Source organism: Ovis canadensis, chromosome 25 (assembly GCF_042477335.2).
Source record: "Ovis canadensis isolate MfBH-ARS-UI-01 breed Bighorn chromosome 25, ARS-UI_OviCan_v2, whole genome shotgun sequence".
Classification (NCBI taxonomy): Eukaryota; Metazoa; Chordata; class Mammalia; order Artiodactyla; family Bovidae; genus Ovis; species Ovis canadensis.
The window spans coordinates 27,206,183-27,218,914 of record NC_091269.1 but is presented as its reverse complement, the minus strand read 5'-3'; the positions used below and the strand labels follow the sequence as shown (position 1 = coordinate 27,218,914).

Below are 12,732 nucleotides of genomic sequence, written 5' to 3'. Positions count from 1 at the left end.
AGAAGGTCCATAAGTTGCTTTTTCTAAGGCACTGTTTTCAAATACTATTGAGAACTTCACAGCCAATGGATCAGGCCAGCCAGAGACAGGCTGGTGACCAGGCAGCAGCAGAGCCAACCTGACCGCCCAGTGACACGACACTCACACAGTACCAATGCTGTTGCCCCTGTGTGTGTGCTCAGTTGTTTCCGACTTTTTTGCGACCCCAGGGACTGTAGCCCACCAGGCTCCTCTGTCCACGGGATTTCCCAGGCAATAATACTGAAGTGGGTTGCCATTTCCTTCTCCAGAGAAGGAAATTCTTAGTACACATATCAGTCCCTGGAAAGAGCAGAGGATGGGTCTGCTTTAGTACCTTCAAACGGAAAGTTAGGAAGCAGACACAGTAGAAAGAGACAGCTCCCAGGAAGAACAAAAAAAGACTGACCTACTATCTCAAGATGTATTTAAAACAAATATCCCTGAATATTTAGGTAAGACCTATAACCTATCTACTTTTGCTTTCCTTTTAACAGGGCTTCCCAGGTAGTGCTCCAAGCCCTAAAAATGAACTCTTTCCTTGCTTTTCAGATCTTTCTGGAATCCTACTGTCCTAGATTTTCCCTGCCTCATCAAGTCTTCCTTCCCCTTTCACCAAAACCTGTGAAAGACACTGAATCTTGCAAGGAGCTGGGTCCTCTACTGGCCCTTATATATCCTCAGTGCCCAGAGCCAGCACTTGGCAGATAGAAGAGGATTAAATATGAAAACCTTATTTGTCCTTTCTCCAGCAAACAGATAACATCAGAGAGAAAAATGAGTTACAGAAAAGAAGTTGCCCTGGATTAAGAATTGGGTAACTCACAATCAAAAATGGGCAAAAGATCTAAAGACATACCAATGGCCAAAAGACACACGAAAAGATGCCCAACATTGCTAACTATTAGAGAAATGGAAATAAAAATTTGCAAATCAAAATACCTATGATGAGGTATTACCTCACGTCAGTAAGAATCAGTTCAGTTCAGTCGCTTGGTCATGTCCGACTCTGCGACCCCACAAAGCACAGCACGCCAGGCCTCCCTGTCCATCACCAACTCCCGGAGTTTACCCAAACCCATGTAAATTGAGTCAGTGATACCATCCAATCATCTCATCCTCTGTTGTCCCCTTCTCCTCCTGCTCTCAATACTTCCCAGCATCAGAGTCTTTTCAAATGAGTCAGCTCTTCACATCAGGTGGCTGAAGTATTGGAGTTTCAGCTTTAGCATCAGTCCTTCCAATGAACACCAAGGACTGATCTCCTTTAGGATGGACCGGTTGGATCTCCTTGCAGTCCAAGGGATTCTCAAGAGTCTTCTCCAACAGCACAGTTCAAAGCATCAATTCTTCAGCACTCAGCTTTCTTTATAGTCCAATGCTCACATCCATACATGACCACTGGAAAAACCATAGCCTTGACTGGACGGACCTTTGTTGGCAAAGTAATGTCTCTGCTTTTTAATATGCTGTCTAGGTTGGTCATACTTTCCTTCAAAAGAGTAAGCGTCTTTTAATTTATGGCTGCAATCACCATCTGCAGTGATTTTGGAGCCTCCAAAAATAAAGTCAACCACTGACTGACATCATCAGAATGGTCATCACCAAAAAGTCTACAATAACAAACGCTGCAAAGGTGTGGAGAAAGGGGAGCACAAACTGGTGCAGTCACTGTGGAAACTGGTATGGAGGTTCCGCAAAAAATTAAAAATAGAGCTACCACATGATTCACAATCCCACTCCTGGGCATACATCCAGAGTAAACCACACTTCAAAAAGACACTACTGGCAATTGGGACCAGATAATTCTTTGCTGTGGGGGGCAGCCCTGTGTTTTGTAGGGTTTTTAGCAGCATCCTTGCCCTCTCCTACTAGATGTCAGAAGGACATCCCCTCCCAACAACCCAGTCATGACAATAAACAAAAATTTGTCTAGACATTGCCAAGTGTCTCCTGGGGTGGCCAAATCACCCCGTTTGAGAACTATTGGTTTAAAAGAACCACCAGTGACATAGCAGGTGAGGAGATCAGAAAGCAGACTCATCTGAATGGTCCTTATCATGAGCCAATGTCTCTTCACAGCTTTTCTCTAGAAACAACAGAGAGAGGCTGTTAGCTAGAAAATCCTACTCCGCAAAGCCTAATACTATAGGCTGGATGAAGCAACACTATGTCTCAACAGGAGCAAATGAATCCACTCAAATCTCTCTCACACCAGATGCATTCCGGGCAACTGGGAGCCTCGGCATTGGAGGTATGCCAACTGAATGTCATGCTATTATTTCTGAAGGATAGGATGAACACCCCAGGCATGGAGGTAAGACCAAACATGGGTTGGAGGCCTATGCTCCTCATATTCCTACAACAAACTCTCACCTCTGAAGGCACACTGGACAAGTCTCCTTCCTACAAAGAATTTAAAATACAATCCATCTTATAAAGAAAGACTAAAGGAGAGAAATACTCAACCATACCATCTTAGCCAGAGAGGGGTGACCTCTCTATAGCCACTAAAAAGGAGTCTCTTGAAATGTGAAAATATACATCAGATTTTAACAAAGCTCAAAGAGTCTCAGAGCAGAAAACTTGAGAATCAGCTCCTTGGCTGGGGTCAACTACCTTTGGCAAAGTAAAAGTAAAGGTGATTTTGGTTTCCTACAACTACTGGTGCACATCCTACTGGAATATTCAACTCAAAACCAGTATCAACTTATCTGAATTTAATTAAAAAGCTGATGAAATAAAAATCTAATAATTACTACCAAAGGAAAAATATTTATAAAGGAAAAATAAACCAAAATCACAACAAGGAAACAACACAAATACATAGGAATGCTCTTGAGATTTCCTATTCAAGAAAAACTATAAAACTTGATTGAATAGTAACTGGAAAGACATATCATGTTCCTGAATGACTCCCAGATACAGATTCCTCATTATTTTCTAGATTGGGTGCTAAGTCACTTCAGTCGTGTCTGACTCTGCTTCCCCATGGACTGTAGCCTGCTAGGCTCCCCTGTCCATGTAATTCTCCAGGCACAAATACTGAAGTGGGCTGCCATGCCCTTCTCCATTTTCAAGATTAGGATTAGTTAATTTTAATCAATATCCTGATAGAGTTTTATTTCTCTATAAATTAGAAAATTATTTTCAAACCACTTTAACATAGGAAAATGTGTTGAATACAATGAATCTTTTATAGGACAATACTGATTATCTTTTCATATAATCAGTATACACATGTGTAAGCAAAATATAGTCTATTCTATTATGTGCTAACTGTACTTCTAAGAAACCTACACAATCAAAAATTGTCATATAAAAATAATTATTTCAATCAGAAAAGGAGAATTCAATCTAGAAAGTGAGTAGTGATAGTTAATTTTCCCCACGGAAGTTTCTTACTATAGTTTATATATTATCACATAAGGAATTCCCTTAACCCTGGCAGTGGTTAAGAATCCACTTGCCTACGGAGGAGACACTCGTTTGATCCCTGGTCCAGGAAGATCCTACATGCTGCAGGGCAACTGAGCCTTTGTGCTGCAACTACTGAAGCCCAGAGACCCTAGAGCCTGTACTCTGCAATGAGTGAAGCCTCACCAATAAGAGGCCCTCCCACTGCAACTAGAGAATAGCCCCACTGGTCACAACTAGAAAGCTGGTGCATAGCAATGAAGACCCAGCAGAGCCTAAAACAAATAAATAAAGTTATAAAAAATTTTAAATAAGTTGATTTAAACTACTAACATCGACCAAAAAAACACAGAAATGCCTCCTTATTTGCCTTCTAATCCAGAAGTCTCAAGGCCAGTTCTCTGTCATAGCTGGTCTTGACCTTGCTTTGACCTTGAGGTTGTCATCACAATATAGATCACAAGCATAAAGCAAAGATAGCCATCATGTACCGGAACAACAGTGTGTGTGAATTCCTCTGCTTTATTTGGTTGCAACAGTGGTTTTCCATTTAAGAGAGCTTTCTACTTATAACGTGTGGTATCAGTCAAGCAAAGCAAATCTTGGTTCTTAACTGATTGTTACACTCAATAGCGTTGTAAACTCAATCGACAGAAGAAATGCCTTCGCACCAAAATACCTGCATTGTTGGTTCCTGAAATTTTCAACTATATGAATTTTTTTGCTTTGCTCTTTATAATTTTTAATACCACAGTTCTTCAATGAACATGTAAGTCTATAATCATATAGAACAATATTTTTAATTAGGAAAAGCAGTTTTAAAAAAGGCACCTTTAATTTCACCATCTCACTCTAACAATTATTCTCCTTTACAACATCTTCCTCCAAACTTTACCAAACGGAGTTTTTATGTAGCTGTATATATGCAGTGTCTATACAACTATTGTTTTATGGTTTTATTTATGCTGCTCCACAATATTCATAATTAATATTTAAATACTCTGAATAATATTTCAACAGACTGATGTAACATAAGTTATCAGTATCTACCCAATTGGGCATTAAGGTTATTATATCTTCAATAAAAAGCTAGTGAAAAATCTCTGCATATACAGTATTCTTATGCTGTTAATGCTTTTATTGGGATAACTTCCCAGAAATGAGATCATTATCTCAAAGGGTATGAACATTTTTATGTCTTTAGGTATTACAGGGTCATTCAAAAGGACTATCCCTGGAGAAGGAAATGACAACCCGTTCCAGTTTCTCGCCTGGAATTGACAAGTCCATTGACAGAGGAGCCTGGCAGGCTGCAGTCCACAGAGTTACACGACTGAGCACACAGGCATGAGGGTAGAGTGAGAGGGGTTTGTAGTAATAAACTTGGTAGAACTTAAAAAAAAAAAAAGGACTATCTCAATTTATGCTATACTCTACAATGAACAAGACTTTCTCTTTACCACTGTTATACCAGCACAGATCTTGATTTTTAAGTATACTTTTGCTAACTTAGTAAGGACAAACCATTACCTTAATATTGCCCTAATGTGTACTTTTCTCATAACTCGCAAGTCAAAAAATTTCTTCTACATTTGCTTTTTATTTGTGGACACATTCAAATCTAAATTGGGAACGCTTGTTCTTAGCCAAGATCAAGTACTCTGCAGTGGAGATAACACAGGATTTGGAAGCCTGTATCAGTTTTCAAACCAGGCAGGCCAGGGATCCAAATGTGGCTCCGTTATGTCCCAGCCATTTGACCTTGGCTCACTGTAAAATAGGACGACAGCTACCCCACGTGGTTGCTATGAAGACTAAATGAGATAAACTCTGCTGGTGGTTTTCAGCCAGAATATTCAAGAGAATCACCACTAAGGCTGTAAAATTATTGAAGCCAGATCTTACCCCAGGCCAAATGAGTCAGAAACTCAAGGGGCAGAACCCAGGGCTACGTATGCTTTTTTAAAAGCACAGGCAGTGATTATCCTTCCCTGTGGGAACATTTCTGCTTTATACTCCAAGGAAAGCACCACATACACAAAGCACACAACACTCCACTCTCATTCTCAGAGTTCACCTTGCCTCCTGCTTCACTGAGAAAACAGAAGCACAGACTGCCCCCGCAGTCTCAGCTCTGCCTTCTCTGCTGCACTGTGAGCACGCTAACTCCCCCTCCCTGTGCAGACTGGCTGCCAGGCCTCTCAGCCCATGAGGTCATGGGCCCAGCAAGTGCCCCCTTCCTCTTGCACATCAATTCCTCCCCTTCTCTCTACCAGGTCATGCCCACCAGCTTACAAAACCATGTGGTCACATCATCTACCTTCAAACAGACACACACACACACATTCATTCTTATTCTCACATGCATCCCTGGTTTCCACTCTATTTCTGTTCCCCTTTATGGCAAAACTCCCCTCAAACGGTTTACATCTGCTGCCCCCCATTCTCTGCAAGATCATAAACTACTCTGTTTTCAAATCCAAGGGTAAATGCTTGTCTCTTCCTCCCTGATCTATGCACAGCTCACTATGCCCTTCGGAAAGCTTGTTCTTCACTTGGCTTCCAGGAGAACTCTCTCCTCTGGTTCCTCTTCTACCAGGGAGGCGTGTCCTTCCTAAGTCCTTCTGAAAGCATCCTCTCCTCTTCCTGACCATTAAGCACTGTGGCTCCAAGAGTCACTTGTTCCTAGGACCTCTTATCTACCATCGTTCCTTTGGTGAAGTCAGTCTCACTGCTTTAATTTTCATCAATGCACAAATAATTCCCAAGGAAGGGAATCTTATCTTCAAGCCAGACTTTGCCCAGGAAAACCAGACTCATCTACACAAGCACACACTTAACACACAAACATGTGTCCAAACACACACTTCTAGTCAACCCCATCTGAACAGGCTGTTCACCGTCCTTCTATCTCCCCTGCCCAGGCCAAAAAAAACCTAAAAATTTCCCAAACTCCTCCTCCTTTCATGGCTCACAACCTCCATGAAGGCAAATCCTACTGGCTCTATTTCAAAAATATATGAAGCAGATGAGTCCTCACATATTCTATTGCTCCCACCTTGGTCCCAATCACAATCAACTCTCATCTGAACTACAGCAACAACCTCCAATGGTTCTGCTTGGTCCCCGCAGACCCTTCTCCACAAAGAACCAGAGTGGTTTTGAAATACAACTAAGACCAGGTTCGCTCCTCTGCTCAGAACCCTTCCGTGGCTTCTCAGATCACTCAGGGGAAAAGTCCAAGTGTTAGCAGAGGTCTCTAAGACCCTACATGATTTGACCTGAAGGCTTTCTAACCTCATATCCTCTTCTGACCACCTCTTCTCCCCTCTGCTCTGGCTCTACCGGCCTCCCTGTGGTTTTCAAACATAACCAGCAGGAATCTATCTCAAGGCTCCCTCTTCCCTATATTTTTACATGTTTCCCTTGGTTCCCTTCAGCTTTCTGCTAAGATGTCACCTTATCCATGAGGCCATCTCCAACCACACTACATAAAAGAGCATCTCCCACCGTGGTATGCCTGTCACCCTCATTCTCTCCATATCCCTTCATTGTATTCAACACTACCCAATCCCAGGGATGGTGGGAGCCTGGTGGGCTGCCGTCTATGGGGTCATACAGAGTTGGACACGACTGAAGCGACTTAGCAGCAGCAGCAGGAGCGGTGTGTGCGTGTTATTTTTATGTTGTTTTTTCCCTTATTCCTTTTGCCCCCTAAGAATACAAATTGTGCACGGGAAGGGACTAGGTTTTGTTCCTTGCTAACTCCTCACAGCCTGGCATATACTAGGTGTTCAAGATACACTTGAAGGAATTAGAGAAGACATCTGCCTCCTTTAAACAGGCTGCTATATACATCTGAAGAAGAACATTTAGGTAACAAAAAAGAGCTCCTGGAAGAACATAAAATTCAAGAGAACATAAACACAAAACGTAAAACTCAAGAGAAGATAAATGTAGATGTCAAAATCTCACAAATGTCAAAGTTGAAAAACTGGAGAGAAAAGGTAAAAAAAATTAGGCAATCTTTCCAAAACATCCAGTTTCTGAATAATACACAGGCCACGAGAGGATAAACCATTCAAGGAAACTTCTTGCAACTGTGGCCATAAGTGTCCTGACTGAAGTGCCTACTGGGGGCTTAACACGATGAATGGCTCATGATCACGAGACTTCAGAAAACCATGGACACAGCAGATCCAAGAAACATCCAGAAAAAGGGTCAATGAACAAGCTTCATAAAAAGAATCAAGGGTTAGACAAGCACTAAGCTCACAAGTACCAACTGAAACTACAAGACAACGGATCAATGAGTTAAAAACACAGATAAAATAATTTCAGGCTTGTACTCATATAATTTTCAATTAAGTATAAAAGTAGAATAAAGCCATTTTCAGACATATAAGGCTTCAAAAACGTTTACTTTCGTGTCTTTCTTTAGCACTTCGCTAAATAAGAGATTAAACCAAGTATGAGGAAACTGAAATCTAAACGGCTATGAGAGAGGTGAAAAGAACTGTCAGGATGATGGGAGGGACACATCACAGTGACAGCTATGCAGTCAGGCTCCTGAGCAACCAATCCTGATTATGCCAGAAGTCTTGGAGGGAGAATTATTCAACAAATTAAAATGACAGTCTACTTAATGTGTCTGCATACATTGCATATTGGAAATTTACACAACTAGGGAATAGTTTGAAAATACATAAAAACAAAATAAACACAAAGGTAACCTCACAAAAAACAAACAGGATTCAGGAAAGGAAAAGGAATCATAGTATACTACACGGCTCCACTTTTCCACTCAGTTCAGTTGCTCAATCGTGTCCAACTCTTTATGACCCCATGGACTGTAGCATGCCAGGCCTCCCTGTCCATCACCAACTCCCAGAGTTTACTCAAACCTATGTCCATTGATCGGTGATGCCATCCGCCATCTCATCCTCTGTCGTCCCTTTCTCCTCTTGCCTTCAATCTTTTCTAGCATCAGCGTCTTTTCAAATGAGTCACCTCTTCCCATGAGGTGGCCAAAGTATTCGAGTTTCAGCTTCAACATCAGTCCTTCCAATGAACACCCAGGACTGATCTTTACAATGTACTAGTTGGATCTCCTTGCAGTCCAAGGGACTCTCAAGAGTATTCTCCAATATCACAGTTCAAAAGCATCAATTCTTTGGTGCTCACCTTTCTTTATAGTCCAACTCTCACATCCATACATGACTACTGGAAAAACCACTGCCTTGACTAGATGGACCTTTGTTGGCAAAGTAATGTCTCTGCTTATTTTTTTTTGTCTCTGCTTTTTAAAATGCTCTCTAGGTTGGTCATAACTTTTCTTTTGAGGAGCAAGCATCTGTTAATTTCATGGCCGCAGTCACCATCTGCAGTGATTTTGAAGCCCCGCAAAATAAAGTCTGCCACTGTTTCCCTATCTATTTGCCATGAAGTGATGGGACCAGATGCCATGATTTTACTGTTCTGAATGTTGAGTTTTAAGCCAGGTTTTTCACTCTCCTCTTTCACTTTCATCAAGAGGCTTTTTAGTTCCTCTTTACTTTCTGCCATAAGGGTGGTGTCATCTGCATATCTGAGGTGATTGATATTTCTCCTGGCAATCTTGATTCCAGCTTATGTTTCTTCCAGTCCAGCATTTCTCATGATGTACTCTGCATAGAAGTTAAATAAGCAGGGTGACAATATACTGCCTTGACATATTCCTTTTCCTACTTGGAACCAGTCTCTTGTTCCATGTCCAGTTCTATCTGTTGCTTCCTGACCTGCATACAGATTTCTCATGAGGCAAGTTAGGTGGTCTGCTATTCCCATCTCTTTCAGAATTTTCCACAGTTTATTGTGATCCACTCGGTTACAGGCTTTGGCATAGTCAATAAAGCAGAAGTACATGTTTTTCTGGAACTCTCTTGCTTTTTCGATGATCCAGCGGATGTTGGCCATTTGATCTCTGGTTCCTCTGCGTTTTCTAAAACCAGCTTGAACATCTGGAAGTTCACGGTTCACGTACTGCTGAAGCCTGGCTTGGAGAATATTGAGTATTACTTTACTAGCGTGTGAGATGAGTGCAACTGTGCGGTAGTTTGAGCATTCTTTGGCATTGCCTTTCTTTGGGATTGGAATGAAAGCTGAGCTTTTCCAGTCCTGTGGCCATTGCTGAGTTTTCCAAATGTGCTGGCATATTGAGTGCAGCACTTTCACAGCATCATCTTTTAGGATTTGAAATAGTTCAACTGGAATTCCATCACCTCCACTAGCTTTGTTCATAGTGATGTTTCCTAAGGCCCACTTGACTTCACATTCCACGATGTCTGGCGCTAGGTGAATGATCACACAACCGTGATTATCTGGGTTGTGAAGATCTCTTTTGTATACTTCTTCTGTGTATTCTTGTCACCTCTTCTTAATATCGTCTGCTTCTGTTAGGTCCATACAATTTCTCTCCTTTATTGAGCCCATCTGTGCATGAAATGTTCCCTTGGTATCTCTAATTTTCTTGAAGAGATCTCTAGTCTTTCCCATTCTATTGTTTTCTATTTCTTTGCCTTGATCGCTGAGGAAGGCTTTCTTATCTCTCCTTGCCATTCTTTGGATCTCTGCATTCAAATGCTTATATCTTTTCTTTTCTCCTTTGCTTTTTGCTTCTCTTCTTTTCACAGCTATTTGTAAGGCCTCCTCAGACAGCCATTTTGCTTTTTTGCATTTCTTTTTCTTGGGGATGGTCTTGCTCCGTCTCCTGTACAATGTCATGAATCTCCGACCATAGTTCATTAGGTACTCTGTCTATCAGATCTAGTCCCTTAAATCTATTTCTCACTTCCACTGTATAATTGTAAGGGAATTTGATTTAGGTCATACCTGAATGGTCTAGTGGTTTTCCCTACTTTCTTCAATTTGTCTGAATTTGGCAATAAGGAGTTCATGATCTGAGCCACAGTCAGCTTCTAGTCTTGTTTTTGCTGACTGTATAGAGCTTCTCCATCTTTGGCTGCAAAGAATATAACCAATCTGATTTTGGTGTTGACCATCTGGTAATGTCCATGTGTGGAGTCTTCTCTTGTGTTGTTGGAAGAGAGTGTTTGCTATGACCAGTGGGTTCTCCTGGCAGAACTCTATTAGCCTTTGCCCTGCTTCTTTCTGTACCCCAAGACCAAATTTGCCTTTACTCCAGGTGTTTCTTGACTTCCTACTTTTGCATTCCAGTCCCCTATAATGAAAAGGACATCTTTTTTGAGTGTTAATTCTAGAATGTCTTGTAGGTCTTCATAGAACGGTTCAACTTCAGCTTCTTCAGCATTACTGGTTGGGGCATAGACTTGGATTATTGTGATACTGAATGGTTTGCCTTGGAAATGAACAGAGATCATTCTCTTTTTGGGGACTGCATCCAAGTACTGCATTTCAGACTCTTGTGGACTATGACGGCTACTCCATTTCTTTTAAGGGATTCTTGCCCACAGTAGTAGACATAATGGTCATCTGACTTAAATTCACCCATCCCAGTCCATTTTAGTTCACTGATTCCTAAATTGTCGACATTCACTCTTGCCATTTCCTGTTTGATCACTTCCAATTTGCCTCGATTCATGGACCTCACATTCCAAGTTCCTATGCAATATTGCTCTTTACAGCATCGGAGCTTGCTATCATCACCAGTCACATCCACAATTGGGTGCTGTTTTTGCTTTGGCTCTGTCTCTTCATTCTTTCTGGAGTTATTTCTCCACTGATCTCCGGTAGTATATTGGGTACCTACCAACCTGGGGAGTTCATCTTTCAGTGTCATATCTTTTTGCCTTTTCATACTATTCATGGGGTTCTCAAGGCAGGAATACTGAAGCGGTTTGCCATGCCCTTCTCCAGTTTTGTCAGAACTCTCCACCATGACCCATCCTTCTTGGGTGGCCCTACACAGCATGGCTCATGGTTTCACTGAGTTAGACAAGGCTGTGATCCATGTGATTAGATTGGTTAGTTTTCTGTGATTGTGGTTTTCAGTCTGTCTGCCCTCTGATGGAGAAGGATAAGAGGCTTATGAAAGCTTCCTGAGGGGATAGATTGACTGAGGGGGATACTGGGTCTTGTTCTGATGGGCAGTGCCATGCTCAGTAAATCTTTAATCTAATTTTCTGTTGATGGGTGGAGCTGTGTTCCCTCCCTGCTATTTACCTGGGGCCAAATTTACCTGCTATTTACCTGGGGTGGAGGTAATGAAGATAATGGTGACCTCCCTCAAAAGATCCCATGCATGTACTGCTATAGTCCATGCCCCCAACCCTGCAGCAGGCCACCACTGACCCACGCCTTCACTGGAGACTCCCGGACCCACCCCAGACACCCACAGGCAAGTCCAGGACAGTCTCCTGTGGGGTCACTGTTCCTTTCTCCTGGGTCCTGGTGCACAAGCTTCTGTTGTGCCCTCCAAGAGTCTATTTCCCAGTCCTGTGTAAGTTCTGGCAGCTCTAAGTACTTTTACACTACTTAATATGAGTGCCCCAAATAGTTACAACTGAAATTAACTATATTGGAAGGATGGGGGGATAAAAGCAAAGATACATGGAGAGGAGGTAGAGGATGATGAAAAAGTCAAGTTCTTAACCACTAGAACAGCAATAAATAATAACTAGAACTGGAATTTGAAGATGAGGAGGTAAATGATACAAGAATCAGTTACGTTGTAAGCAGTTATCTGGGGATCTTGAGGCTTAGGGCTTTTGTTTTTCATAAAATAATATATGTTTTATGTTTTCATAAAAAAAAATATGTCTCTAACTATCTACATAGTCAAACCTTTGGTAAAAAAATAAAAATTATGTCAACTGGCCTTACCACACTTAACTAGCAGCAGCAGATGACTTTTCAGAAGGAAAATTTAACAATGTATATAAAAAATGTCACATGAACACACTCTTTCACCTAGCCATTCCACTTTTACGAACTAAGAAAATCACTCTACAAGGGAAAATCAAATGTATAACTTAGGATATTCATTGGCTATTTTGTGTTTCTTTTTCTAAAAACTGCTGCTCATTTTCTTTGTTCATTCTTCCACTGAGTTGATAGGGGTATTTTACTCTCTGATTTATAGAAACTCTGCATATTAGGGGTATTAACCCACTGTTGTAACTCATGCTGCAAATAAAACCGTACCTTTTGTCATACAAAGTTTTACACTTTTATATAAATAGGTCTATAAGTTTTATTTCTGGCTTTCAAAATTCAGATAAATATTTTCCCATATATTCTTTGGACTTTTTTTTTTTTAATTTAGACCTTTAATTGATG

General features: G+C 41.3%; 1 protein-coding gene across 6 annotated transcripts in view; it reads right to left on the bottom strand.

Moving 5' to 3' along the window:
- MTR (5-methyltetrahydrofolate-homocysteine methyltransferase) overlaps positions 1 to 12,732 on the bottom strand; it is a 126,142-nt gene that overhangs the window by 64,799 nt on the left and 48,611 nt on the right. The gene's annotated exons all lie outside the window — the stretch shown is intronic.